This window comes from Rhinopithecus bieti, unplaced genomic scaffold (assembly GCF_001698545.2).
Source record: "Rhinopithecus bieti isolate Rb0 unplaced genomic scaffold, ASM169854v2 scaffold_33474, whole genome shotgun sequence".
NCBI classification, from domain to species: domain Eukaryota; kingdom Metazoa; phylum Chordata; class Mammalia; order Primates; family Cercopithecidae; genus Rhinopithecus; species Rhinopithecus bieti.
Window position 1 is genome coordinate 773093 of NW_016814460.1, and position 25360 is coordinate 798452.

Genomic DNA, 25360 nt, shown 5'->3' on the forward strand with positions numbered 1-25360 from the left:
GCTGTTCCCGCAAAGGGCGGGGGGCTCATTTTCTCTCCTGCCAGCCCGCTCCATCCTGGTCGTTTATTCCTGGCCTCCCCTCACCCCCAACCCCCGCAGCCTGCTGTATGTAAATAGGCAAATAGATCTACACGGACACAATAATTTAGCTTGTTTGGTCTTTGGCATTTTCTACAAGACCCCAAGAGATGGACTTTCCTCTCCCCTTCCTTCTTTCAGAACTGGCATCCTTCATCTCTGTCTTTGCAGGCCCAATTATACAGATCCTCGGGGCTTCAATAGGGTCTGAGTCATTGGAACCAGGAACACCTGACTGAAACATTCCACATAATTAGATTTTCTTTTTCTTTACCTTTTCTTTCTTTTTTTTTTTTTTTTTAAATAAGAGGTCTAGAATTAGCCTTTTCGACTGGGGCGGAGTAGCTGGGGTGGGGGAAAGGAACACCTTCATACAACTTCCAGCTTTCAGCCCCTTGGAGAGATCTCCAAGTTCCCCCGAGCCGCCGGGACTTCCTTTCCTCGATCTCTCGGCCGCCTCCTCCTCCTTCTCCGATCGTGTTTTTTTTTTTTTTTTCTCCCTCCCGTCACTGTCTTCTCTGCGGTTTAATTAAAGTTCAGCGACTCCACTTGCCTCTCCTCTCATTTCTTTCGGAAAGCGGAAACCAGACGACCCAGCGGCCACGGGCCGAGCCGCCCCAACTCAACCCCAGCAGGACGCTGGAGGGGCCTCCCTCGCCTGCCTCCCTTCGCCGGCGCTGGCCTCCCGCACCCGGGTCTGCAGTCCCTCCGCCATCTCGCAGGTGTGCAGCTGCTAGGCCTGGGGGACCCGAATGACTGGGGCTGGATAGGAATACCTTCATGTTTCCCAAGACCCGCAGGCTTGCTCCACAAAGTTTGGAGGGTGGGTACACCCCGATCCAGGCAAGTTGCTCCCCCAAACCCATGACTGACTAATCTGATATGACAAAAGCCCATGATGGATTTGGTATATGTTAATTCACAATGCCCTTTCCTCCAGAATTTAACTATAAGTTAATACACACCGGAAACCACGCGCATACACGCTCCTTAATGGGCTTAGGTATTAGCGAGTCCTAACGATGCATACAAATGTGCTCTGCGCTCTGTAGGCCCCTCAAGATTTATGGGCCTTGAGCTCTCTGAAGCTGTAAACAAGGAGGAAAAAAAAAAAAAAGAGAGAAAGCGAAAGCGACTGGGGGGAAGAGACAGAGGCCTGACTCGCCCCTCCAGGTTGTGGGAGAGAAGGGATTCTTTACGTATTTTCCTTTCCTTGCAAGCTCGGTGCGTGTGGGTTTTGGCGTTGGTCTGGGGGTGGTATTCTGCCTGAATACTGGCGTGCGTGGGCAGTGTGTTGTTTGCGTGCTGGGGTAGAATGCCTGCCTCTTTGGATTGCTGTGCAGAGGCCTGAACACAGCAGGCATTTGTGAGCATATATGCGTGAGTGTGTGTACTGTGTTAGTGTGTGTGTGTGTGTGAGAGAGAGAGAGACAGACAGAGAGAGAGAGAGAGGCAGGCTTCCCCCTGGGCCAGGCTGCTGTCCCCTGAACGTGGTGAACAAATCTCTAACAACAATCATAATAACAATAAATAATGAATAATAATAATAATAAAACAGTAGTTAACAGTCCCTCCATAACAGGATAACAATAAAATGCAAGAGGAAATATTTTGAGGTGGAGACAGGAAGGAGTCAGGATCACAGCATCTGAGGTGGAGACAGGAAAGGAAGGGAGGAAGAAAGCTTCTCAATATGCTCTTGGGGGGCTGGGGTTGGGAACCCCTTTCCCAGACAAGGGACAGAAGAGGGGAAGGAGAGCCAGGAGACCAGTCTTTATTGCTTTTTTTTCTCAAGCTTCTGCTTTGTGCGATCAGGGAAGGGATCCCACATATGGGGATGGTTAATGGCTTTTGGGACTCTCTAGGAGCCCCTGTTTTAAGGAGGAGGCCAAATGTGCAGGGTCAGGCCAAGGGGTAGAGATGAATGAGGGAATGACCACAGCCTTGATCCGGCAGGAGCGCAGAGATGCCCGGGAGGACGGGGCCCCGGACGGAAGCAGAAAAACACTTATGGCCGCCGGGGAGTGGGGTGAGCCAGGCTGGGGCTCCGGCAGGCCCAGGTCCCTTTCTAGGCTCTTTATTTAAAAATTTAAAAGGAGGAGTTGAGGCGCCTTGAATTTTCCTTCGCGAGCTTGGAGACTAGCCGATTTTTCATGAAGGAAGCAAAGACTTCGGTCCCGGATCCTGCAACATCTGCCTCATTCTCTCCAGGTACAGTTTTCCGGTCATTTAATTAGTTTGTTTACTTGGGGGAGATGGCAGTCACAGGCGTAGAGATAGTAAGTTTGCTAGAGAGGGAGCCGCCCCACAGTTTCGGGTCTAACGAAATCCCTCCTTTCAAAACAATTGCACCCCCAATAAAAATAAAATTAAAGAGGAATATAGAAACACAAATTAGCCAACTTTTTTAAAAGAGAAAAAAGAAAAGAAAATCATAGTAACAAGTGAGCGTGAGAACTTCTAAAAGATTTGTCACAAATCCTTTCAGAGATCTGGATTCTTTTTCAGTAGCCGGTGACCCATTTGGTCTGAAAAGAGAAATACACTATCCACTGAGTCACTTCTTTAAAGCCAGCCCTGGTACTGAAAGCCCTGGGTGCCTTCGCATTTGAGAACAACAACGGGTGGAGGACGCTGCGATATCTAATCAGACAAGACAGCAATAAAATAAGACGGGCGGAAGCGCTGAGCGCAGGGCTAGAGCCCAGGTTTTGTGTTCCAGGCCGCTGGCAAGGCACCGGCCCCGGGCGATGGGGCGTCGGGCGGTCAGGCGCGGGCTGGCGACTCCGCTCGGCCTCCGCAGCCCGACCTGCAGCCCCTTTCCCCCAGCCTCTGCGCCGGGTGGGCTCTCTCCGCTCCGACGCCAGCTCGGGGCTTCCCTGAGAGTGTTTTAGGCCGGAGAAGGGCCAAACGACTCAAGCCAGAATCTGCTTTTTCATTTTCTCCCTTAGGCCTCTCCACTTGCCCGAGCTTTCAGCCACCAGGAGACTGACAGAAGGGGCTTCTGGGCTGCTTTGGGAGTGGGCACTGTCCCCCACCCACTCCTGTTCTGTTTCCCAAAGTCCAGCGACCTCCGACCCTCCTTGGGGGGAAAAATACCAGTACCCAGATACCTCTGCACCCTGTTATATGACTGGGCTTGCTTCAGGAATATCTTACAAAGAAGAAGAAGAAGAAAGAACGGCTTGGAGTCATGTTTACATCTAGTTCTACTGATACGTTCACATCTGGAGAGTTTATTTATAACTCCCTCTATAACTCTCTGTTTGGAGGCACTGGTGGCTCTATTGACAGACTGATGTCTAGGAAATATTGCTCTATGTCTAACCGTACCTAAATGTGCTGTGGTTGTATTTACAGATTTATGTTTGAGGGAAATATAATTTTTCCATTGTATTTGTGCATATACAGTAGTTATAACAGCAGATTTATATATGGGAAAATATACGACTCTCTTACAGCCATCCGGCTTTATGTACATTTGATATCCTGACAGATTTATATCTCTGAACAGCTATATAGATAAAAATGTATATTGTCAGAATTATGTATCAAGAGATATATACTTATTGATTGTGAAATAGAGTAGTTAGAGCATTCACTTAGAGCCATATATGGCTATGGAGACGTTTCTATATTATTATCGCTATATATAGGCATATCTGTTTATAACTACAGTTATAAAAATAGACATAAATAATTATAGTCCTATATGTGCATGCTGCAATCTCTCTCTAGAGTTATAGACACTTTCAAATATAACTCTATAGAGAGATCTGCATGTATATAAGGTGTAATTATCTTGTGATGTGTGTACGTTAGGACTTAGGCCCGTCTGTCTCAGAACAGACATATTTATATGTAGGAGCTGGGAAAGACTTGTTCACAGATATCTGCAGAGGGCCAACTGGAAACGCTGTATCTGCCCTCTAGGAAACCGGCTAGCAGAGTTGTGTACTTATGGAGGGATGGAGTTACAAAAGGGTAAATAGAGCTCAGGGAGCCTCAAGGAGGGAGGTGAATGGAGGGTGGGTGGGCTCCGTTTGAACAGATAGTGGGAGGAAAGGGGTAAACACCAGTACCCACCAGAAGGTGAGAACCGGTTTTGTGAGGGGCTGGCGCAGAAGGTGGACAAGGAGCTTGTAAAACGGGAAGCAGCGAACAGTCCTGCCACCTCACCCTGAGACACTCCACCGAGGAAGCAGCCTTCAGTTTGGCTTTTAGTGCACTGAAAGCTAGGGACTGTCGTGTCCCTCCTGCAGTCCTAGCGCGTTTCTGTTGAACCCTAATTTTTAGGTCTCAAAGAGTGGGCTTCAGAGATAAAGAGGTTTAGGCAGGGACAGGGCGGGGACCGTGGGTTGTACTTTCACTTTCTGATAAGTGAGGTAATCCAGGAAAGTGAGTTAATTTGGCCAAATAAAGCTTGTTTATATCTGGGCCTCCTGTGCCCTGGTGGGGATGTAGGATGGGACCAGAACCTGGTGGACTGAGGAGTGAATTTGCAAGAATTGGACCTGCTCTGATGGGGGCTTGGGGAGGTTGTCCTCACCACCCGCCCTCCTTCTCTGAGGCCTGAGTGGCCTAATTCCCTCTGGGCACAGAGGGACTCCTTCAGCTTCCTAACAGTGCTGCCCTGGGTCTTTTCAGGGAGAATTTGACTTAAGGAGCAGGGAACATGGACTTACCCCACTAGATTTCACTTCTCCCACTCACAGCTACACCACTCTTACGTCAGTCTCCTTCCAGGCGCCACTGGGCCAGGGCTCCACAATTCTTCCCCTGCTACTAACCAACCCAGTGGGGAAATACCTCCCACCACTGCCAGTTTTTTTTTTTTTTTTTTTTTTAAACCAGGGAGTTACAGATAACTTCATTGAATGTGTGAAGGAGTTGTCCTGAACGCAGTCTCAGTGGCCAACCTGGCCTCCAGGATCTCTAGGATGCTAGGAAGGGAGTGTAGACCCTTGGACCAGGGTAACCACCATGTGCCACCCTCCACACACCCCTGCCCACAGGACTAGGAATTCCTGCAGTGCAGGGACTCTGTCTGCTGCCTGGCACAGAATGGTTGCCCAAACATACTTGTTGAGGTAAACGGAATGGCAATCAATACAAAAACTCACCCTCACTCTGTATACCACCATAGCCCCTGCTGGCTAGCAGGCACCCTAGCCAGGCTGGGAGATAACATAGTGGCTTGCAGCAGCTTGGGCTTTGACCGGGTCAGTGGTTAGTAGGGTGGTAGAGCATCCTGAGCCTAGGATGGGGCAGGGACTGGAGCAAGGCACCTGAAATCCGGAAATTTGGGGGTAAGCCAAGGCAGACCCACCTCCCCAGTGCACTTCTACTTTCTATCTCCAGTCTCCTGGCTCCCTGGACCCCCAAATTATGAAAACTAAACCAGAGCTGAGACCTGGGCTAGGAAGGAATTGCCTGTCAACCCGAGGGGTGCGAAGAGGAACCACAACTGGCTCCACTGAGAAATCCACAAATAAAACAAAAATAAATCAGTGCGAGACTGACAATCTGGCTAAAGGAAAGCTTTCTCTCTGTGCCTCAGCCCTGCTACAGGGCTACCAAACAGATCAGGCTTAAATTTTTAATTTAATAGTTAAAATTTTTTAACAATTTAACTATAAAAAGATCACGAATTTTCTGATCCAGTAATGCCCCTAATCATATTGTTTCATTATTATTATTATCATCAGTGTCCCCTTTTTGGTCCCCTATAAAACAGTTCCTTTCGGGAGTTTGAAGCCAGGCCAGGCACCGTCGGTGCATGGGATGAGATAGACAGGTTTGGAGCTCCTCTGTCTAGTGAGGATCCCGGTCTGCAGAGAAGGGTTGGCCTCCCCCTCTCCCATCAAGGCTTAAAGCAAGGAGGACCCTCCCAAATTTGGTTCCTTTTCCCATAAGAATCCTTAGAGGCAATCCACCCTGTGACTAGGTGACTAGGTGAAGGACTGAGGTCCAGAAAGGAGCTCATTTCCTAGTCTGCAGCCTTTGGCAGTTTCCCTCTCAGACAACTAGCCCTCTCCTTCCTCCCCATGAATACCTGTGGCTTACTGGGATGGCTGTTGCTTTCCCTAAAGAAATGCAGGGAGGGAGAACTGAGGGTCCTACATTTACATATATTTGCCTAAGAAGGGTTCAGGGCAGGTGCCTGGGCTCTGGCTAGAAGTAGGGAGGTGGGGGTGGGGGGGTTGCTGACAGTTGCTGTAAACAGCAGATTACAATAGTGGCCAGTGTCTATTGGTTTGTCCTCAGCCAAAAGGCAGGAAACCAATAGACACTGGCCACTATTATTAAGCCCAAAGAGTCCTGGGTCCCTTTTACCTGGGCTGGAATGACTCTTAGCTGTTTCTGGGTCGCAGACCCCTTTGAGAAGCAGATAAAAGCAATTGGCTCGCTTCCTAGCAAAATTCTGGAAATGCCCTTGACAGTTGCAGGAGTTCTAGAAACCTATGATCTCTAGACTGAGTATCCCTGATTTGTATATTTCCCCTTCATTTCTGTGACCCACCCCCTCCCTAATTGTCTGCCTCAGGTTTTGCCCTCCCTGAGTTCTCTTGCTTGGAAATCAATAAGTTATTCCTGAAGTATAATCCCCACAATTCTCGGCAAGGTTCCTTTTCTTCTTTTCTTTGCTAGAGCAGGTACCTGGCAGAGGCCTTGTGTGCTTATGTTGAGCTCCCGTTTGGTTCTCTTTCTGCAGAAACCAGGAGAGTGGCTGTTAACTGAAGCCTAGTCTATATTGCCCAATTACTCCTGGGGACTGATTCCTGGGAAGGCAGAGGCTGGGGGTTATTGACAGCTGTGGAGGCCTGGCAGTGAGGGGGTCAATTCCCATCTTTAGTGGAAATTCGAGCAGGAAGCAAGTTACAATTGCTATTATAGTCATAATAATAACAATAATAATTTATTTAGCATATCATTAGATGTGTATTTACTGTCTTCCCTCTGCTTTTTTACAAGTGTCTCCTAAGGAATTCTCACAACACCCAGGGGAAACAATAATAAGCTAATTACTGCCCTTCAGTTCCTTCTCCTCCTCCCATCCACAAAGCCCCCTCTCAGAGATGGAGCCCCTTCCTATGTTTTACACCTGCTTAACACATTCTCCCCAATTCCCAATTCTCCTCTCTCATTCCCAGTTCTTCCAACCTTCTTAAGGAAGTTTCCTCATAATTCAGAGGAGGAAAGTTTGGGGAGGGGAGTAGTTGAGGTCCTACAACTTGGTTGTAGTTGTTGTTGGTATTAATATTATTTCCCTGATATAATTTAGGGTAATGTAGGTAACCAAGTCCTCACTTCTTGGGCTGCTCTTTTTGCGGCAGAAACTGCCTACACAGGGTTTAGGTGCAGACCGGATTACAGAGAGGATGTGTGCTGCCATGATGGCAAAACATCTGAGTTGAAAAACACTGGTAGGAAAGCGGCCAGTTCTGCAGATGTAACACCCACTCTGGTGGCCTTCAGACTGTTCCGGTCAGATTGCAGAGATGCCAGTTCTCGCATATCTTACTGGCCTCTTTTGGCAATGGAAAGGAAGGAAGGAAAGGAGGGAGCGAGGGAAGAATACGTGTGTGTGTGTGTGTGTGTGTGTGAGTCTGTACACACATACATACATATTCAATATTCACACACACATTTTTCCTTAGTAAATAACCATGACAATAGTTATACTTTTTCCAATATTCATTTCTTTGCACTTTCAAATATATATTTTTACCTCCTAGAGATTACAATTAAAACACAAACCAGGCCGGGTGTGGTGGCTCACGCCTGTAATCCCAGCACTTTGGGAGGCCGAGGCAGGTGGATCATGAGGTCAGGAGTTTGAGACCAGCCTGGCCAAGATGGTGAAACACTGTCTTTACTAAAAATACAAAAATTAGCTGGGTGTGGTGGTGGGTGCCTGTAATCCCAGCTACTTGGGAGGCTGAGGTAGGAGAATTGCTTGAACCTGGGAGGTGGAGGTTGCAGTGAGCCGAGGTCGCGCCACTGCACTCTAGCCTAGGCGACAGAGCAAGACTCTATCTCAAAAACAAAACAAAACAAAAAACAAAACACAAACCAGTCATGTGTGTTTGGATGATGGATTCTGGGTGGACTTTTGGGCCAACTAAAAGACCCTCTAGAGTCCCAGTGATCTGCAGAGCATACTCTTAGTTACTCATTTCCTTGACCCCAACCCAAACTGGAGACCTTTAGCTGCTGTCATGATAGTGTTGGTCAGAGACAGAGCTGCTTGGTCTCAGTCACTGAGATCCTGGATGTTGCTGCTTAGACTACCCAGACACTAGTATTGCCTCTCTACCTCTTGCCCAAGTACATCATTGGTCTTGGGAGGAAGCAAGTCTGCGCTGGAAGGTACAAGAGCCAGGCAGAGTCAATATAAAAGTGAACTGAAAGGTAGAACTGACTCCATGTCTCAGCTCCCTAAATCACAGATGGCCCAGCTGACATTCTTAGTAGGTCCCATGCCCATTTGGTGTCTTTCCGCTGCCCATACATTCTACTGTAGGCCTCCTGAAAGGAAGATGCTTGTGCTCTGGCCCTTTAAGTACCCCAGTCCTATCAAAACTTACTTGTCCTGAGTTCCAGACCATTCTTCTTTATTGAAGAAGAAGCTAGATTGCAGGTTAGGAAACTTTCACTAATGTGTTGACATGCACATTCTCCCAGGTAACTGTGTGTTTTTGGTAGGGGTCTTTAGAAGCCATTGCCCAGATGGAGGGAAATATCTATAATAATGGAATTTTAGACCCGTATAGCAGGTGGCATAATACAAATTTGGGTGAGGGTGGTTTATGATTTTTCTTAAATAATGTCATGAAGTCAGCCACCCATCCTGTCTGTGGGTAAGGCCAACCTTGGCCCAAACGTAAAATTTCCAGGCTACGTGGAGGAGTACAAGACTCTTTCTGCTTCTTTTATTGGCAGATCCTGAAAAACTAAGTTGAGAAGAAACAAGATTCACCCAGGTAAGAAAAAGATTATGCGCCAGGTGCGGTAGCTCACACCTGTAATCACAGCACTCTGGAAGGCTGAGGCGGGCAGATCACGAAGTGAGGATATGAGACCATCCTGGCTGACACCGTGAAACCCTGTCTCTACTAAAAATACAAAAAAATCACTGGGCGTGGTGGCAGGTGCCTGTAGTACCAGCTACTCGGGAGGCTGAGGCAGGAGAATGGGGTGAACCTGGAAGGCAGAGCTTGCAGTGAGCCAAGATTGTGCCACTGAACTCCAGCCTGGGCGACAGAGCAAGACTCCATCTCAAAAAAAAAAAAAAAAAAAAAAAAAAAAAAAAAAAAAAAAAAAAAAAAAAGAAAAAAGAAAAGAAAAGAAAAAAAGGAAAAGATTATTCATGAATTTATCAAGGTCTGGACCTCTGATTTGCTCTGACCATGGTGACCATTCATTCCATGGCTTAGTGCCAATTCATGAATGGTGTCCTGAAGCTCCCTCAGTACTCATAACTATAATAGTTTCCATTTGTAGAAGATTACTACATGCCAGTTGCTTTATACTGAATTTGATGAGGAAATCTATTCTCAGAAATGTTAAGTCTCCTGCCCAAGGTCACATAACTAGATTTGAACCCTGGTTGTGTGTTTCCCTATCTGCTAGGTTTTAATACTTTCAAATCATGCCTTATGGGTTAGCTATACAGTAGATAATCATAGAAATGGTATAGATTTTTCCCCCTCTGGAATAGTTTTATATCCTCTGGACATGCAGGGGGCACCGTGAGGTACTTCTACACTGGTTTCTATAGTGGCTGACCCAAATGCACGTATATTATCAGAATTTCCATCCCCCTGATTTAAGTTTTACTGGCAGCCTCTGTGATTTTTCAGTGTGATAACTACCCTCACCACTTAGAGTCCACCCATTTCCCAAGACTAGAAATATAATTGCAGGCATCTGGTTTCTAGGGGAGTCCTTGAGTTTCCACTTCCTCAGGCAGAATCTAGCTTTCCCACAAGGGTCAGGCAATGTGAAACCGAGAAGTATCTAGAGATTAATCTTCAGGGCCCCTCATCTCCCTGAGCATCCCCCCTTAGCACTACCTTTCTGGTTCTTTCCTTGTTTGATGAAGTATCCCAGTGGTGCTTTTGTATTTTAAAGGATGTGATCTGCAGAGGACTGTACTTAACACCATGTGCTTTAATGGTGGAACTTAAGGCATTTCTGTGGCAGGATAATTGGGGAGGGGGAAACAGATCCTTCCCAGGGGCTTTAAACTGAATCACTGCAAAAGGCTGATCCTGCATCTCATTATCCATTATATCAGATGAAAGCTACAAAATTGGATCCCTTTATTTGAAACTAAGCAGATAGTGGACTGATTTCTCTGTTTTCACCTTGCTATTGGCATCATGCAGACACCCTTTCCAACTTCCTGCCCCATCTTGTTTCTGCCTCTCTTCCCTCAGGGGCAGGGTCCTTAAGGGAAACAGCTCCCCATGGTGTGTCTGCAGGGGCTCTGTGGAAGAGGTTGAGTTGTCAAATAAGGAGATACCACAGCTAACGCCCCCTGCTCCCCCACCCCCACCAACTCTGGAATGAAGATGGAGAGTTTTCTGTGCCTGGTTTGGTTCACAGAGACACATAGTCCATCATCTGATTTGCTACAAAGAGTGTTCCTTCTCCCTGCCCCCCAGCATCCTTCGGTTTTTGCTTAGAGTCTCAGAGCTGGAAGGATCTTAGTGATAACCTAATCAAACCACTTCATTGTGAAGGAAGGGAAACTGAGGCTCAGACAGAGATCAGAACCCAAGTGTTCGATCCCTGAACCAGTACTCTTCCCAGCACCATGCTGACTCTGGCTCTGTGTGTTTCAGCTGGATATTTTTGGAGTTGCTCCCTCCAAACCCCAGAATCCAAGCTTGCTCTCCATGGCAGGGAGAATCACCAACCATCACAATAAGATGGACCCTTCTTCCTGTTTGTGGCCACTTTTTGGCACAAGCCTCATCATACACCATGCCCCATAATCCCACTGGAGTCATCTGTGATCTCTGTGATATTAGAGGGCCTCTCCCTGTTTCTGTACCACATTACATATCAACTCACCTTAATCCATTTTCTAGAGCTGGCCAGGGCCCAGAGAAGGGGCTGAAGGTCTCAGGAGAGACAACAACGGGGTAAGGGAAGTTTTTGCCTCTAAATTCCCGACCTCCAGCTTCAGATGAGGAGAGAAAGAGGCTCTCTTGAATAAAAAAAAAATTTCCTCAATATCTTGTCAAGCCTTCTTCAAGCTTCAAGGGAGAAAACCTCTCTTATTGGATGAGTTTTATCTTACTCTCCAACTCTGAGGACTGGAGGCAAGGGACAGGGGTTTGAGCTTGGCCTGAAGAATCTGAATACACGTAAGAAAGAATGTATCAGTCATGAGAGCTCTCAGATACTGTGTTCTCTGAATATACCAGGTAAGTTCTCCTCCATCTAAGATGGCCAAGTTAACCTCATTGAGTTCTTTCCAGTTCCAAGATTCTGGTTAGAAACTTCTGTTTTCCAGTGTTTGGTGGTCAGCCTAATCCCGGATTCCCCACCCCATGCTCACTCAGTTTCCCAGTGGGCCTTGGCTCCAGGAAACAGTTTTCAATTTCACATTGGCTCCAAACAGCTTCCCTATCCCTAAGAAACAACACAAAATGGAGCCAACTCAAGAATAGGATCCACCAGATGACTTAGCCTAACATGAGCACAATGGCAGCGGACTAGGAATCCAGAGCCATGGTGTCAGTTAAGGGCTGAATTGTGTCTCTGCAAATTCCATTTCTTGAAGTCCTAATCCTCAGTAACTCAGAATGAGACTGTATTTGGAGACAGGCCCTTTAAAGAGGTAACTAAGTTAACACAAGATTCTATGGGTAGGCTCTAATTAAATATAACTGGTGTCCTTATAAGAAGAGATTAACAGGCTGGGCACGGTGGCTCATGCCTGTAATCCCAGCACTTTGGGAGGCTGAGGCAGCCAGATCACCTGAGGTCAGGAGTTCGAGACCAGCCTGACCAACGTGATGAAACGCTCTCGCTACTAAAAATACAAAAATTAGGCTTGGGCGTGGTGGCTCAAGCTGTAATACCAGCCACTTTGGGAGGGTCCGAGACGGGCGGATAACAAGGTCAGGAGATTCGAGACCATCACTGGCTAACCGGTGAAACCCCGTCTCTATTAAAAAATACAAAAAAACTAGCTGGGCAAGGTGGTGGGCGCCCTGTAGTCACAGCTACTCGGGAGGCTGAGGCCGGAGAATGGCATAAACCCAAACCCCGGAGGCGGAGCTTGCAGTGAGCTGAGATCCAGCCACTGCACTCCAGCCTGGGGACAGAGCGAGAACTGCCTCTCCAAAAACAAACAAACAAACAAAAAACAAAAATTAGCCAGGCGTGGTGGGCAAGCGCCTGTAATTCTCAGCTACTTGGGAGACTGAGGCAGGAGAAATCGCTTGAAACTGGGAGGTGGAGGTTGCAGTGGAGCCTGAGATCGTGCCAAATTGCACTCCAGCCTGGCAACCAGAGTAAAAATCCATCTCAAAAAAAAAAAAAAAAAAAAAAAGAAGAGATTAGGACAAGACAAGGCAGAGGGAGATTGACAGCCATTACAAGCCAATCTACAGGTTCAACGGAGAGAGGCCTCAGAAGAAACCAACCCTTGCCAATACCTTGATCTTGGACTTCTAGCCCTCCAGAACTATAAGAAAATAAATTTCGGTGGTTTAAGCAATGTCCTTGCTTTTGGTACTTGGTTAAGCGGCAGTCCAAGCAACTAATTGGTGTCTAAATTGTCTCAGTCATTTACCCGCTGTATGACCTTGGGACAAGTCATTTAAAACTCTCTAAGCCTCAGTTTCCCCATGAACTCTAAGGTCCCTTCAATATCTAGCATCTGTGATTCCATATAAAGAAAAAGCCTCCAATCCAGCTATACAGGCTTTTTCTTTCTTGCCAATGATAAATAGTTTTAAGTGCCTGATACATACTCACATTTTATCCTCCGAATCTACAGTCATTTACAACACCCTTCCTTACCCTAAATGCCAGTGTAGAATCCAGACTTTCAGTGGCAAACACACTTGGGTCCTTGACTCTCAGATGCCTGTTGCTTTCTGCCGCATCTCACAAAAATTGGTTGGAAATGAGAACTTTTAGTCCAGTTGACTGATTTTTCCTGAGCACAGTGTTAAATAGCCCCACTGGTTTATCTCCATCTATTGATGGATCTTGTTTAAAACTGTCAGATTCTGCCATCTTTTTTTGACTCAGTATCACTCCATGGCCATGTAATGCCTAGCCAACAACCTGACATCCAGCCAAGTTCCTATCACCTTTATTCTTTTAATTAATTGGTAAGTTCCACTCAGAAGAATCAACCCCAGACAATTGACACGGCTCTCTCTCGGGCCCGCAGAGAAAGCACCCCCATGGTCATGTCTAGGAAGAATGCCAAAACACTCATGTGGTCAATCATTTGGGGGGACAAATCAGTTCAACCTACAGCTGTAGCACAGGGTAAAGCAAAGCAATGTTACCTTGCTCAGCCTGCAGGGACTTGAGGTCTGTGCATGGCTAGTTTCTTTCCCCTTTTCACCAAGTTGACTTGGCAAGAATGAAGAAATGTGTCTCGTATGGACACATGCAGCACCACATAACGGTAACCACATGCCACACCAAATCTTATTCCCATGCCTTTTAGGGGAGAACAGAGCAACAATAATGATAGAGAACTTGTGCTGATAGGGGCAAGGGAAAGGCCTTGGGATGACTTATCCCAGGTATAACATTTGTATGAATGTGACTCAGATTATAGTTTTGGTCATATTTGGCCCTTTTTGATGGTATGTGAGGGAAGGAGTCAGCCAGACTTGGAGCTTGGCATGTTAACTGGTCAGTGGTAAAATGTCTCAAAGTATATTTTCAGCACCTCTGGGCTTTCCCTATTTAGTTCCAGAACCTGCATGTTTGTATCCCTGAAAGTTTAATATATGTTTTGAGTGTTTGGGTTTGTATCTCTGTTTCCTTGCATGCCTGAATTTGCTGATTGTTAATGTGATATTTGCATCTGCCCCTCTGAGTGTTTGCATATGTTTGTACATGGCTCGTATATGGGCAGGTGGTTGCTTGTGTCTCTGTGCAATCTCCTTTTGGTTTCCTATATCTATTACATGTATCTGCATGTCTTTTGAATCAGTAACTCCAAAGAGACTTCAGACGTCTTTCAAATGCCTGGCGAGCGAGGAAGAAATCTGATGCGGGAGAATGGCTTGGCAGGCCCTCAGCCTCAGATTCTTCTGGTTCACTCCGATTTTCTTTCTTTCTTTTTTTTTTTTTTTGAGACGGAATCTCGCTATGTCGCCAGGCTGGAAGTGCCAGTTGACGCGGATTTCAGCTCACTGCAAGCTCCCGCCTCCCGGGTTTACGCCATTTTCCTGCCTCACTCCGATTTTTCATCCAAGGTGAGGTCCTGCCAGTGTCTTCTGAGGATGCCTTCTGGCTGCCTTCCACCACATTAGACCTCCAGGGGTTCCCTCTCAGCCCAATTGTAATGGACTTTAATGAGTAGAGGGGAGGGATCTAGGGGTGGACTGGTAATTTTTAGATAAAATAAAAAAGGAAAGTTCATTCCTTTTCTCGCCCATTCTCAATTTTCTCTTATTGACATTCATCAGCCCTGAGCCATGAGACACAGGGGAGTTAGCACTTAACATTTCTTAGATCTTTTTTAATCTTAAAAACTAGGGAGGCTGAGGCAGGAGGAAATCGCTTGAACCTGGGTAGTGGAGGTTGCAGCCGAGCCAAGATCGCGCCACGGCACTCCCAGCTTGCGACAGAGTGAGACTCACATCTCCAAAAAAAAAAAAAAAAAAACTAAAGAGTTTTGCTAAGAAATTTTAGGTAGGGTATTATAATCATATTGTGGTTATGTTATTAATAAACTTAACTTTTAAAGGTATTCACAGAAGTGTTTACTACATAAGAAATTTTATGTCTGGAATTTGCTCCAAAACGTAAGAGGTACTGTTGGGTAGGGAATAGATGAAATTAGACTGGCTGTGGGCTGATCATTGTTGAAGTGAAATGATGATTATATTACTAGTGTTTGATTATATTATACTCTCTACTATTTTGTTTGGACTTTTCCATAAAAGAAAAGAATCTTAAAGCTGGGCATAGTGCCTATAGTCCCAGCTACTCGGGAGGCTGAGGTGAGAGGATTGCTTGAGCCCAGGAGTTTAAGGCCAGCCTGGGCAATATAGTGAGATTCCACACCCAAATCTAAAAAAAGAAAAGAAAGAAGGAAAGAAAAAGAAAGAAAAGAAAAGAAAGAAATAAATAAAGAAAAGAGAAAGAAAGAAAGGAAAGAAAGAAAGAAAGAAAGAAAAAAAGAAAGAAAGAAAGAAAGAAAGAAAGAAAGAAAGAAAGAAAGAAAGAAAGAATCATACTCACTCAGACATCTCCTACTATTTCCCCACCAGATTCCTCATCCCGAGATGTAGCTGAGACTATCATTACTTCCCCCCGTTATGTGAATGAGGAAGTGGAGGCTCTCACTGGGTAAATGATTTGCTTGAGGCAAGTAGGAGCAGAAAGCTTGGCTAGAATTCAGACAGACTGACTTCCCACTGAGGCTTCTTCTCATAGGATCCTGCATAAACATGACCCTCATACAGCCATAAAATACAGAATTTGTGAATAAATACCTATCAGATTAATGAAAGAATTGAGACCCCAGTTGCTCATACATTTACTCAGGGCTTACCTAGACAGGTATATGGGCACCCAATGTTCTACATTTGCATCTGCAGAGACACATCTACACCTCAGCTCATACAATGATACTTTCCTTGGTTGTATACTTGTAGACCACTAATTTTTGAAAAGGTATGTTAGAAATGATGTACAGGAAAAAGAAAAAGAAGGGGACAAGACTGCTACCCTCAGGTGTGCCTGTTCTGTGTGCTCATGTGACAAGGTGGGCTATCTACCTGCTCTCAGTGGGAATGTACCAGCAGGAGACCTGGAAAGAAGGAGTATCCCTAACAGTAGACATATCCAGCCCAGAACTACAGACACATGGATAATCTGATGAGGAAGGAGAAACACTGGCAGGCTGATGCCTCGTACCAAGCAAAGCTGTAACTTTGCATGCAGGAGTACAAGACATTTTTTCTCTCAGATGTAAATATGTTCAGATAAATACAAACATTATATATACTTCATAAATGGTTTGTGCCTGGCACACATCCACTCTCCACAGGCATGTTTTGCAGTCATGTCTGTATAGAGAGGGATTCTGAGAGGGTGAGCATAGGTCTAGAAGTCAAAGGACAGGAGTTCTGGCCTACTGCCCACCAGTTGCTGATTGTGTCATCCTCATCAAGTCACATCAACCCTCTTTGGCTCAGTTTCCCCTTCTGGAAAAAAAAAAGATTGATATTAATAGTCAAGCTGCCCACCTCAAACAATGCTAAACATGTGAAAGCTATTTTACCTATAAATTTATATTTTACTCTATACACTCAAGCTAAACAATAATGAATAATGCACCTATGACACACATAGCATGTCTATCTATATCTATCTATCCATGAGATAGAAAAGTTGAGTAACTTACCTAAGATAATACAATTTAAATACAGCACGAAACAGTGAAATGATGGTGGGTTTTGTAGTCAGAAGCACCACTAAAGAGCTAAAAGGGTGTCCAATCATATTATTATAGTGGCTTCTGCTGTTTATCATAGTTGGTTAGCTCAGTGGTTCTTAAACTGTAGTCTAAGAATCCCTGGGGATCCCAGAGACCCTTTGAGGAGCTCTGCAGGTCCTTCCTGCCTCGGTTATATGTCTGCATATGAGGCTATGTACTTCAGATACTTCAACCAAAACAGCATATCAAAATAAACTGAATGCAGAAACAGATATGAGAATCTTTCTTCTATCAAGCTAGACATTAAAGAGATTTGCAAAAATGTGAAATAATGACATTCTTTACACTAAATTGTTTTGTTTGGGAAAATATAGTTTTGTCATAAAAGTTATTTTAACATGTAATGTTTATTACTTTGTAAACAATTTAAAAATGGTAAACAAAAGCTCCTTGAAACTCATATAATTTTTTTTTTTTTGAGATGGAGTTTCGCTCTTTTCCTAAGTTGGAGTGCAATGGCACGATCTCGGCTCACTGCAACTTCAGCCTGCCGAGTTCAAACCATTCTTCTACCTCAGCCTTCCAAGTAGCTGGGAATACAGTCGCCTGCCACCATGCCTAGTTAATTTTTTGTATTTTTAGTAGAGACAGGGTTTCATCATGTTGGCCAGGATGGTCTCAATCTCTTGACCTCGTGATCCACCCGCCTTGGCCTCCCAAAGTGCTGGGATTACAGGCATGAGCCACTGCACCAGGCCTGAAACTCTAATAATTTTTAAAAGTGTAAAGGGGTCTTGAGATCAAAAAGTTTGAGAACCACTGGGTTGGAGCCTGGTGTTGATGAGAACAAGAATCTGCCTAGGTGAGACCAAGCCAGGTAGCAAAGCCCAAGCTAATCTAGGTCCTGCTTGCCCTCGGCTGACACGACCCCCATATTCTTACCAACACTCCTTGCCTATCATGAGCAAAGAATTGGAGTGGTTCAGAACACCAACTCTGGGGCCAGGCAAATCTGACTGGAGTCTGGGCTCTGCCAGTGGAGTACATCCTTATCCTCCCAAGGCTCACTCAGCTTTCTTTTGTGTCAAACAGGAACACAGTAACTTCCTTACAGAGCTATTATAAGGCTTGAATGAGACAATGAATCTAGTCCAGTGCCTGGTATATAGCAAGCACTTAAGAAAATGCCTGATGATGTTACTAATAATAACAGATTGCACTCACTGAAAGCTTATTCTATTCTAAGCAAGAATCTAAGTGCTAGTCATGCATTAATCCATTTAATCCTCTAATACCACTGTAAGGCAGTGAACAACCCTAGGAGATAGTTATTTTTCAGTTGCTGCTATTGTGGAGTGGTTGTTTTCTAGGTCCTACCTATGGGCAAAATAGTATAGTTTGGAGAGTTAAATAAATGTTCATGGTTTTGATTAACCTTGATACAGAAGTGAGAGGGTTAAGTGAGAGATCTGATCTTCTAGAGAGTCTTCTGACTCCTGCCTCATTCCTCTTTAAGGAGGCCTAAGGAGCCAAATTATGGGATCAAGAGTGAGACCTTAGGCCACATGGTCGCGGCAAAGAGGCAGGCCTTTTGGAGCAGTTTGAAGGGCAAAAGGGGACAGCAAAAACCTCCGGCACCAGTGACATCAGTGATAAGTCAAAGAACCCACTTCATAGATGCTCTGGTTGGGATGTCATTTCCTATCACTCATTACCTCTATACACACACACACACTCTCTCTCTCTCTCACCATCACCTTCAGCAAAGTCACCTACCCATGCACATGTGAACAGAACAAATAAAACATAAGTATGTTAAGGTCCTTGAATGTATGTGTCACGTATGTTTTGAGGATATGCCTCTAGGTAAATGTGTATAGAAAGGTCTGTGTGAAATTATAGACTAGAGAGAAGGATTCAATTCAGTCTTCTCTCCCAACTAATTAGCAAAGATGCTATCACAAAATTCAGGCTCCTACCTCCTGTATCCTCCCGAGGTAAGGTTCCCCCAGACAAGAACAACATCCTGGGCTGGTGCAGGTCTGCCCAACCTCTGTGTGTGTGTGTGTGTGTGTGTGTGTGTGTGTGTGACAGAGAGAGAGAGACAGAAAGAAAGAACTGGGAGTGGTAGGTAGTTAGTTTGCCTCTCATCATCATGGAAACTGGGTAGCAAAGCCACTGGGAGCATGAATCTGGGGCTCTTGGCCAACTGCTGCTCTTCCAGGATGGAAGAGGAGGTAGGATCCCAGGCAGTGGCTGGATCTCAGGATGGAGCTGGAGGGAAGGGAATGAGAAAGGTTTACTCTCTTCTACCAGTTTTCAACTGTGGGCACCAGGACAAGGATTTTTCCAGTCTGGTGCCTTGGAGACATAAAGCGGGTTTTTGCTCGAGACAGGTCTACCAAGCAGAGTTCAAAGGCCTTGGGCCTGAATTATCTGAACTTGGATCCAAGTGAATTGACTAAAAAGAGGAAAAGACAGGCTACTGTCTACCTCCACTGGGTATACAACACTCTCTATATATTCTGTGGGTATGAGTGGAGGGAAGGAGGAGGTGAGGGAGTAATTTTTTGTTTCTTTTTTATTTTTTGAAAAACAGAGAAAAGAGGCACTCCAATGTTCACAGTATGGAAACTGCCTTGATGTTCCTAGTTTAGATTAGTGAATTCTGGGAGGGATTGGAGGGGCTTTTTTTTTTTTTTTTTTTTTTTTTTTTGAGACGGAGTCTGGCTGTGTCGCCCAGGCTGGAGTGCGGTGGCCGGATTTCAGCTCACTGCAAGCTCCGCCTCCCAGGTTCACGCCATTCTCCTGCCTCAGCCTCCCAAGTAGCTGGGACTACAGGCGCCCGCCTCGTCGCCCGGCTAGTTTTTTGTATTCTTTAGTAGAGATGGGGTTTCACCGTATTAGCCAGGACGGTCTCGATCTCCTGACCTTGTGATCCGCCCGTCTCGGCCTCCCAAAGTGCTGGGATTACAGGCTTGAGCCACCGCGCCCGGCTGGAGGGGCTTTTTTATTGCTCAGAAAATGACTTTGCAATTAAGAGAAGGGTCAGAAAGGGGTGATAAAAGAAATGGCCAGGTAGAGGTTAGAAAAGGACATCTCCTGTCTATGGTCAGAATATGGATATGTTCAAAATCCAGAGCCCCCCAAAAGCCCAGCAGAGGACTGGGGTAGTTACTAAATAGTTCATCACCAAACCCTTCAACCTTGGACTCCTTGCTTTTACCTGAAAAATGGATAATTGTCCCAGGCAGAGAAGAGACTTGTCCCTAGGGGCCAAGACTCAATTCATTCACTTCCAGGACCCTCTCCAGCTGGTAGAATGAAAGAAAAGTAACTGGGGAGGGGCCTAAAGGTTTGGCATCAAAGGTATCTGGACGTTGGTGTATCAGAATAGGTCAGAGGCCACAGGCCTTCCATTTGGGGGCTTTTTGGCTGCTTGAGGTGGAGGGAGGGAGAAAGAGGAGGGTGTTGGGGGAGGGTCAGACAGAACAGATGCTTTCAGATCTAAAGAAACAATTTGGGAGGTGGGCAGGATCAAACAGAGGAAGAGAAGGGGGAGGAGGGGGAAAGGAAAGAGAACAAAGGTGTAGTGGAGATTGGAGCCTCTTCAGTGGAAGAGAGATGAAGGGGAATCCGGGTGAGATGGCTGAGTCAACATCTGCCCCGGGCTATAAAATTTTGTTCTATTTGCTGCTGGCCCAGGGGGCACTCTGGAGTGGTCAGATCAGCCCCTGAGGTGGCCCGGACTGGAGGCTCAGCCAGGAATTTTGAACCTCAGCTGTCCCTCCCAGACTGCCACCTACCACCTTTTGGTTCTTCTTCTGCTTTTACGGTTGGAAGGGAGTCCAAGGATTGGAACCAGGGCCAGGACAGGAGGAAATATGGAGCTTGGAAAGCAGCAGAAATGCTAGGCAGAGACTCTGAAATGGCCAAAAAAAGACAGACAGAGCTGGAGGCAGTCACATTCCAGAAAGGTTTGACATTATCAGAGACTGAATCCTTGGGAGGAGGTTTCCAGCTGGGAGGCCCACATCTCCCCATCACACCTGAGCTGGGTCAGGCAGGATAGGGATGAGGTGGGGAGGCCCAAGCAAGTGTGTATTACGAATATTCCTTGCCTCCCTCCCCCATTTTTTCCTTTCTCTAAACTGGCTGCCTTTTTGTTCCTCCAGCTGAAACTCAAGCCCCATTCAGTAACCTTATTTTCCAAAATCTATTCCAGCTGAATGGAAAGACTCCACATGTACAAAGTTACAAACACAATGGTACCACCCAAAGGGGCAGAGCCTCAAATAAGAGCCAGGCTGTCACTGCGGTGAGGTGAGATGGCCTCAACAAGAACAGACCAGCTTGGAGAACTTCTCCCAAATGACTCACGTCCAGCTCTGTCCCTGCCCATCGGATTTGAGAAGTGTTTCCCCGTTTACAAGAGCCCTAAGCCTAACCCCACATCCGGAGACAAAGGCCAGGGAACCAAAGAGGGCAATTCTCCCTATAACTGGGGGAGAAGGGGACACTCTTGGCCTGGAATTCCTCTGATGGAGGGGATTGTCGGTTTGATGGCCTGGGATTCTTCAGGGCCATCCTGAGTCCCGGGTCCAGAACGCTTCTGCTGATAAGAACGCTTCTACTGAGAACTAGATCTCCCCTCTCCATCCCCACAAAGATCCTGAGAGGGTCCCATTTCCTGCTCTTGTGCCTGGGAGGAAACTATCTTTTCATTTCTAAAGAAAATGAAATCTAATTATTTGGAGGTGGTAGCAGTAGGGTATCAGTCAAGCAGCGATTGAGGGTCCTCTCAATTTTCCACGAAAAAAATGGAAGGTGAGATAGGAGGAAGAAAAGAGAGGCTGGGATCTAAAGGGCGAGACCCTCAGGCCGAGCGGAGTTCACCGCGCAGTGAACCCCACCACGCAGCGAACCCGCTCAGTCGGCCACGCAGCCCGCGCTCCCCACCCCGCGCCCTATTGTCCGCCCAAGCCCGGGGTCGTGACCCAGCTGAAGGCGACACCGCGCCCAGGGCGGACGCGGCGTAGAACCCGGAGGAGGAGCCTGGCTGCCGCCGGCCCCTGAAACCTCGCCTTTGCCCGGGCTGGCCCCATTTCGTGACTCTCAAGACCCCGGCCTCTGTGAGAAGGGGAGCTGGGACACCCCCACCCTATGAAGACAGTCACATTTTGCCCCGTTCTCTCGCGGCCAGGCTTCCCGGGAAGCCAGAGCTCCAGAGTGGAACCTAGGGTTTGGCTATCTGGCAGTGCCTCCTGCACACTCAGTTCCAGGGTGTTTTTTTCTGCCTGGAAATTGAAATACTGTATACTTTCCTTTCCCAATCCTTGATGCTGGGAAGAGGGAGTCAGAAAGGAGGAGTGAGTAGAGGCGACACTCTTCTGGCTTCACTCATACCCCATGGAGGCAGGCAGAGCTGACCCTAGAGGATGCTGCCTATTCAGGAATCTGAAAATTGTTGATGGGGCCTGGAAATTTAAAATAGTCCCTTCCTCTTTATTAGGCTCTGTAACCGTATTCACCCTCAAACATACTCTGATATTCCCTACCCATCCTTGTCTTCCCTTCCTCCCGATTTATCCTCTAGGCCTGGCAGAAAGGAAAAGCAGGAAGATGGGGTTGCAGAGGCCCTTATCCCGGCAGGCCTGGATGTGGGCTCTGCTGGATTGGCTCTCCGTTCAAAGAGCTACAGAACTGACACCAGAGAGAGAAGAGAAGAAAAACCAGGAGGACTGCAGGGAGACCCAAGGGCTCCTGACCTTGGAGGGGCGATGAGCAAACTCCAGATGGGCTTTAGTTTCTTTCTGCTCCCCAAGCTCCAAAGGGCTCTGAGCTCCTTGAGCTGTGCAGATTTTAAAATGTTGGAGGGCTTCTCACAGGTCTGTGGTTCAGAGTTCACCGCCCCCATTTTTAATTATCAAGAGGCAGCTAAAACTCCAATACCCGAGCAGCCACAAGCTGCAGGAGAAAAATCAAAATGGGGCTGGCAATGCTGGGTGGAGAAAAGCAGGCTGAGAGGGGTGGTCAGCTCTATCAACAAGATTGGTAAGAGGTAGACTTTTTTTTTTTTTTTTTTTTTTTACCAAATCCCCCAAATGTTTGTTTTGGGCTCCTGCCCATCCAGATAAATCAAGCTAACAGATTAGGAAGTTCATAAAATTGTATTCTTAGGTAATGACATCCAGAGAGGTAATAAATATTCCCTCTGCTCTGGTGGCCGCTGGAGTTCTGGTGTTCGGGGATCTTCCATCTCTCGTTCCAAGCCTGAGAGGGGTCTCTTGGAAGCGGAACATTTAAATTAAAATTAGCTCTCCATAGGTATGGTGCCAGATAGAAGCTGTGGAAAACCCAGAGCGGTGGTTTTGTGAGTGCAATAGCATGCTCCCCGCGACTGGGCAAAAGCAGAGAAAAGATGGTACAGTTGCTCCAGCGCACTGCTCCTCCGGGTCATAGCACCCTTGATCTTAAGGGCCCCTTTCAGAGTCAGTCTCCCCTAATCCTAGAAAAGCAGAGAAGGACACCCTGGCCCCAAGCTCCCAGCAAACCTTTTAATTGTTTTCACTTCCCTACCACTCCCCCAACACACACACACACACACACACACACACACACACACACACACACACCCCTAGCTGTGGGAAGCTGTCTCTGGATTTCAATCTGCCAAATCCAAGCAGAAAGAAAACTGAAGCACAGATTGCAGAGAAAACTTCGTAGGAAACTTTACACAAACAACAGCAAGAGACCCTCGGACAGGGAAAGTGCCCCAGTCCTTTTCCCTCAGTCTGACTTTCTCAGACTCTCTCTTTTTTGAGCCAAATTTCTTTACTCCCCAGGTACACAGACTCGGCACAGAAACGTCTTTTTCTCCAAGCAGAACCCCTCCGCTCACAATTGGATTTCCCGCCTTCACTCCCTAACACCGGGGATCGTGACAAAAATTGACTGGCAAATAGAGTTTAAACTTTTGTGCTCCTCACCCCCAGAGCAGACCGAGTGCTAACTACTTACATGTCAAAGGGATCTTTGGCCTGTGGGGATCTCCTGGCACTTGGAGAGAAGGAACCCTGGAAGATCGGTGTCGCCGTTTCACCCGTCTTCTTTTTACTTAGCCATTGAAGACAGAGGGATACAATGCACTTACAGGCATTCATGCGCCTTGCCTCTCCCATTACTCTGGGCAAGAAATCCCCAGTCCTACAAAAGCAGTGGCATCCTATCTGGAGACCAGGGCTGAGCAAGGGCTGGCTTGGGAGGGTCAGAGATGGGGGTGGGGGAGAGGTCAGAGGCGCTGCAGAATATAAAGGCAATGGGAGAGAAAATGCTGTGTCCTCCCCGTGAACCTGGGCTGTGTCCTCCCCCCAGCCTTTCCCCACTGCTCAACCCAACTTAAATAAAAGCTCAGCCCTCAGCTTCCAGTGAGGCTGTAGCAGCATCAGGCAGAGCAGCAGGGACCAAGACTGCTGGGGCTTGCGGCCCTTGGCCCAGATTGCCCCCCCCCAACCCTGCCTTGCCATTCTGGGTGTCGAAGTCCAAGGCAAAGGAGAACTTTGGGGAAAGGGGAGAAAATGGAGCCCACTGGAGGGAAGGCCAGAGGACAAAATCTTCAAACTCAAATGTAAGGGATTTTAGTTTGGGTTCATTTGTCAAGAATTATGGATTTCTGATGTTTCTCCTTTTCGGACCATAAAGGACAGAAGGAGACACACAGAGAATGACCATGTATGTGAGGGAAGAGGAAGAAGAAACAGAAGACATAAAGAAGGGGAAATAAAATAAGTGTTCCAACCCTTTTATGCTGCTTTTCCTCAACTAGAGTGTTCCTTCAGCAATTTCAGGCAAAAACTTAGGAAATAAAATGTAGTAATTTTCCCCCTCCTCACTCTCATCTCTTCCACTTTTGGGAGGAGAGGGATAAACTCCCTGAAAGTCACACGAGCAAACTTAGGAAAGAACCATGGATCTCAATTTACCCCTTCCCTGCTTTCCATCTTGGCTCCTTTACAGGCTTGAAAAGACACCCTGGTGCCCTTAGACCTTCCTTCCCTTTTCACAAGCGCAGCTAGAACCCCCTTTTTCTGTTCCAAGGGCAATCGCCTCAAGACGATAGGGGCTACAGTTGGATTTGGCCCCTAATTCACTTGATCACATAAAAAACTCCAGATAATTGTTGGCCTGCCTCCTCGCACTGTAGGCAGCATGTTTTGTTGTCTCCAGGGTACCACTGAGGGAGGAAAAGTAGACCTAAAGGACTAAGAGATTCCCCCCAACACACACACTTGTGAGGGCATGCATACACACACACACACACACACACACACACACGCACACACAGCAAGTAACATCCAGCAAGTGGTTCAAAAGGAAATAAATTCAAATCACACCAATGTGATTTGTACAACTTAGTGCTGCTGTTGCCTTTCACTCCAGAATTTGGGGATGGGGGAAGGGGTATCCCTGGCTTCCCTGCATGCCCTAGATCTCTTCTCCCTCTGTCTTCTACTTCCAATTGCCTTTCTTCTTGAAATATAGATAAATTATCTGAGAAGAAGCTCACCAACAGCCCTCCTCCCACTTTCTCCTAACAAACAAGCAAAAAATTAAGCAGGC

General features: G+C 46.6%; 1 long non-coding RNA gene across 4 annotated transcripts; it reads left to right on the forward strand.

Annotated features, from left to right (window-relative positions):
* Window positions 1-648: 648 nt before the first annotated feature.
* On the forward strand, window positions 649-24847 carry LOC108514643 (uncharacterized). 4 transcript variants are annotated; one of them, XR_001881281.1, is made up of 3 exons: window positions 649-800; window positions 2175-2289; window positions 9025-9149. It is a non-coding gene; the product is annotated as an uncharacterized LOC108514643 (long non-coding RNA). The 4 variants fall into 4 exon arrangements; XR_001881278.1 differs by lacking the exon at window positions 649-800 and adding an exon at window positions 20967-24847 and having other exon boundaries at window positions 1267-2289; window positions 9025-9065; XR_001881279.1 differs by lacking the exon at window positions 649-800 and adding an exon at window positions 22338-24847 and having other exon boundaries at window positions 1267-2289; window positions 9025-9065.
* Window positions 24848-25360: the final 513 nt, after the last annotated feature.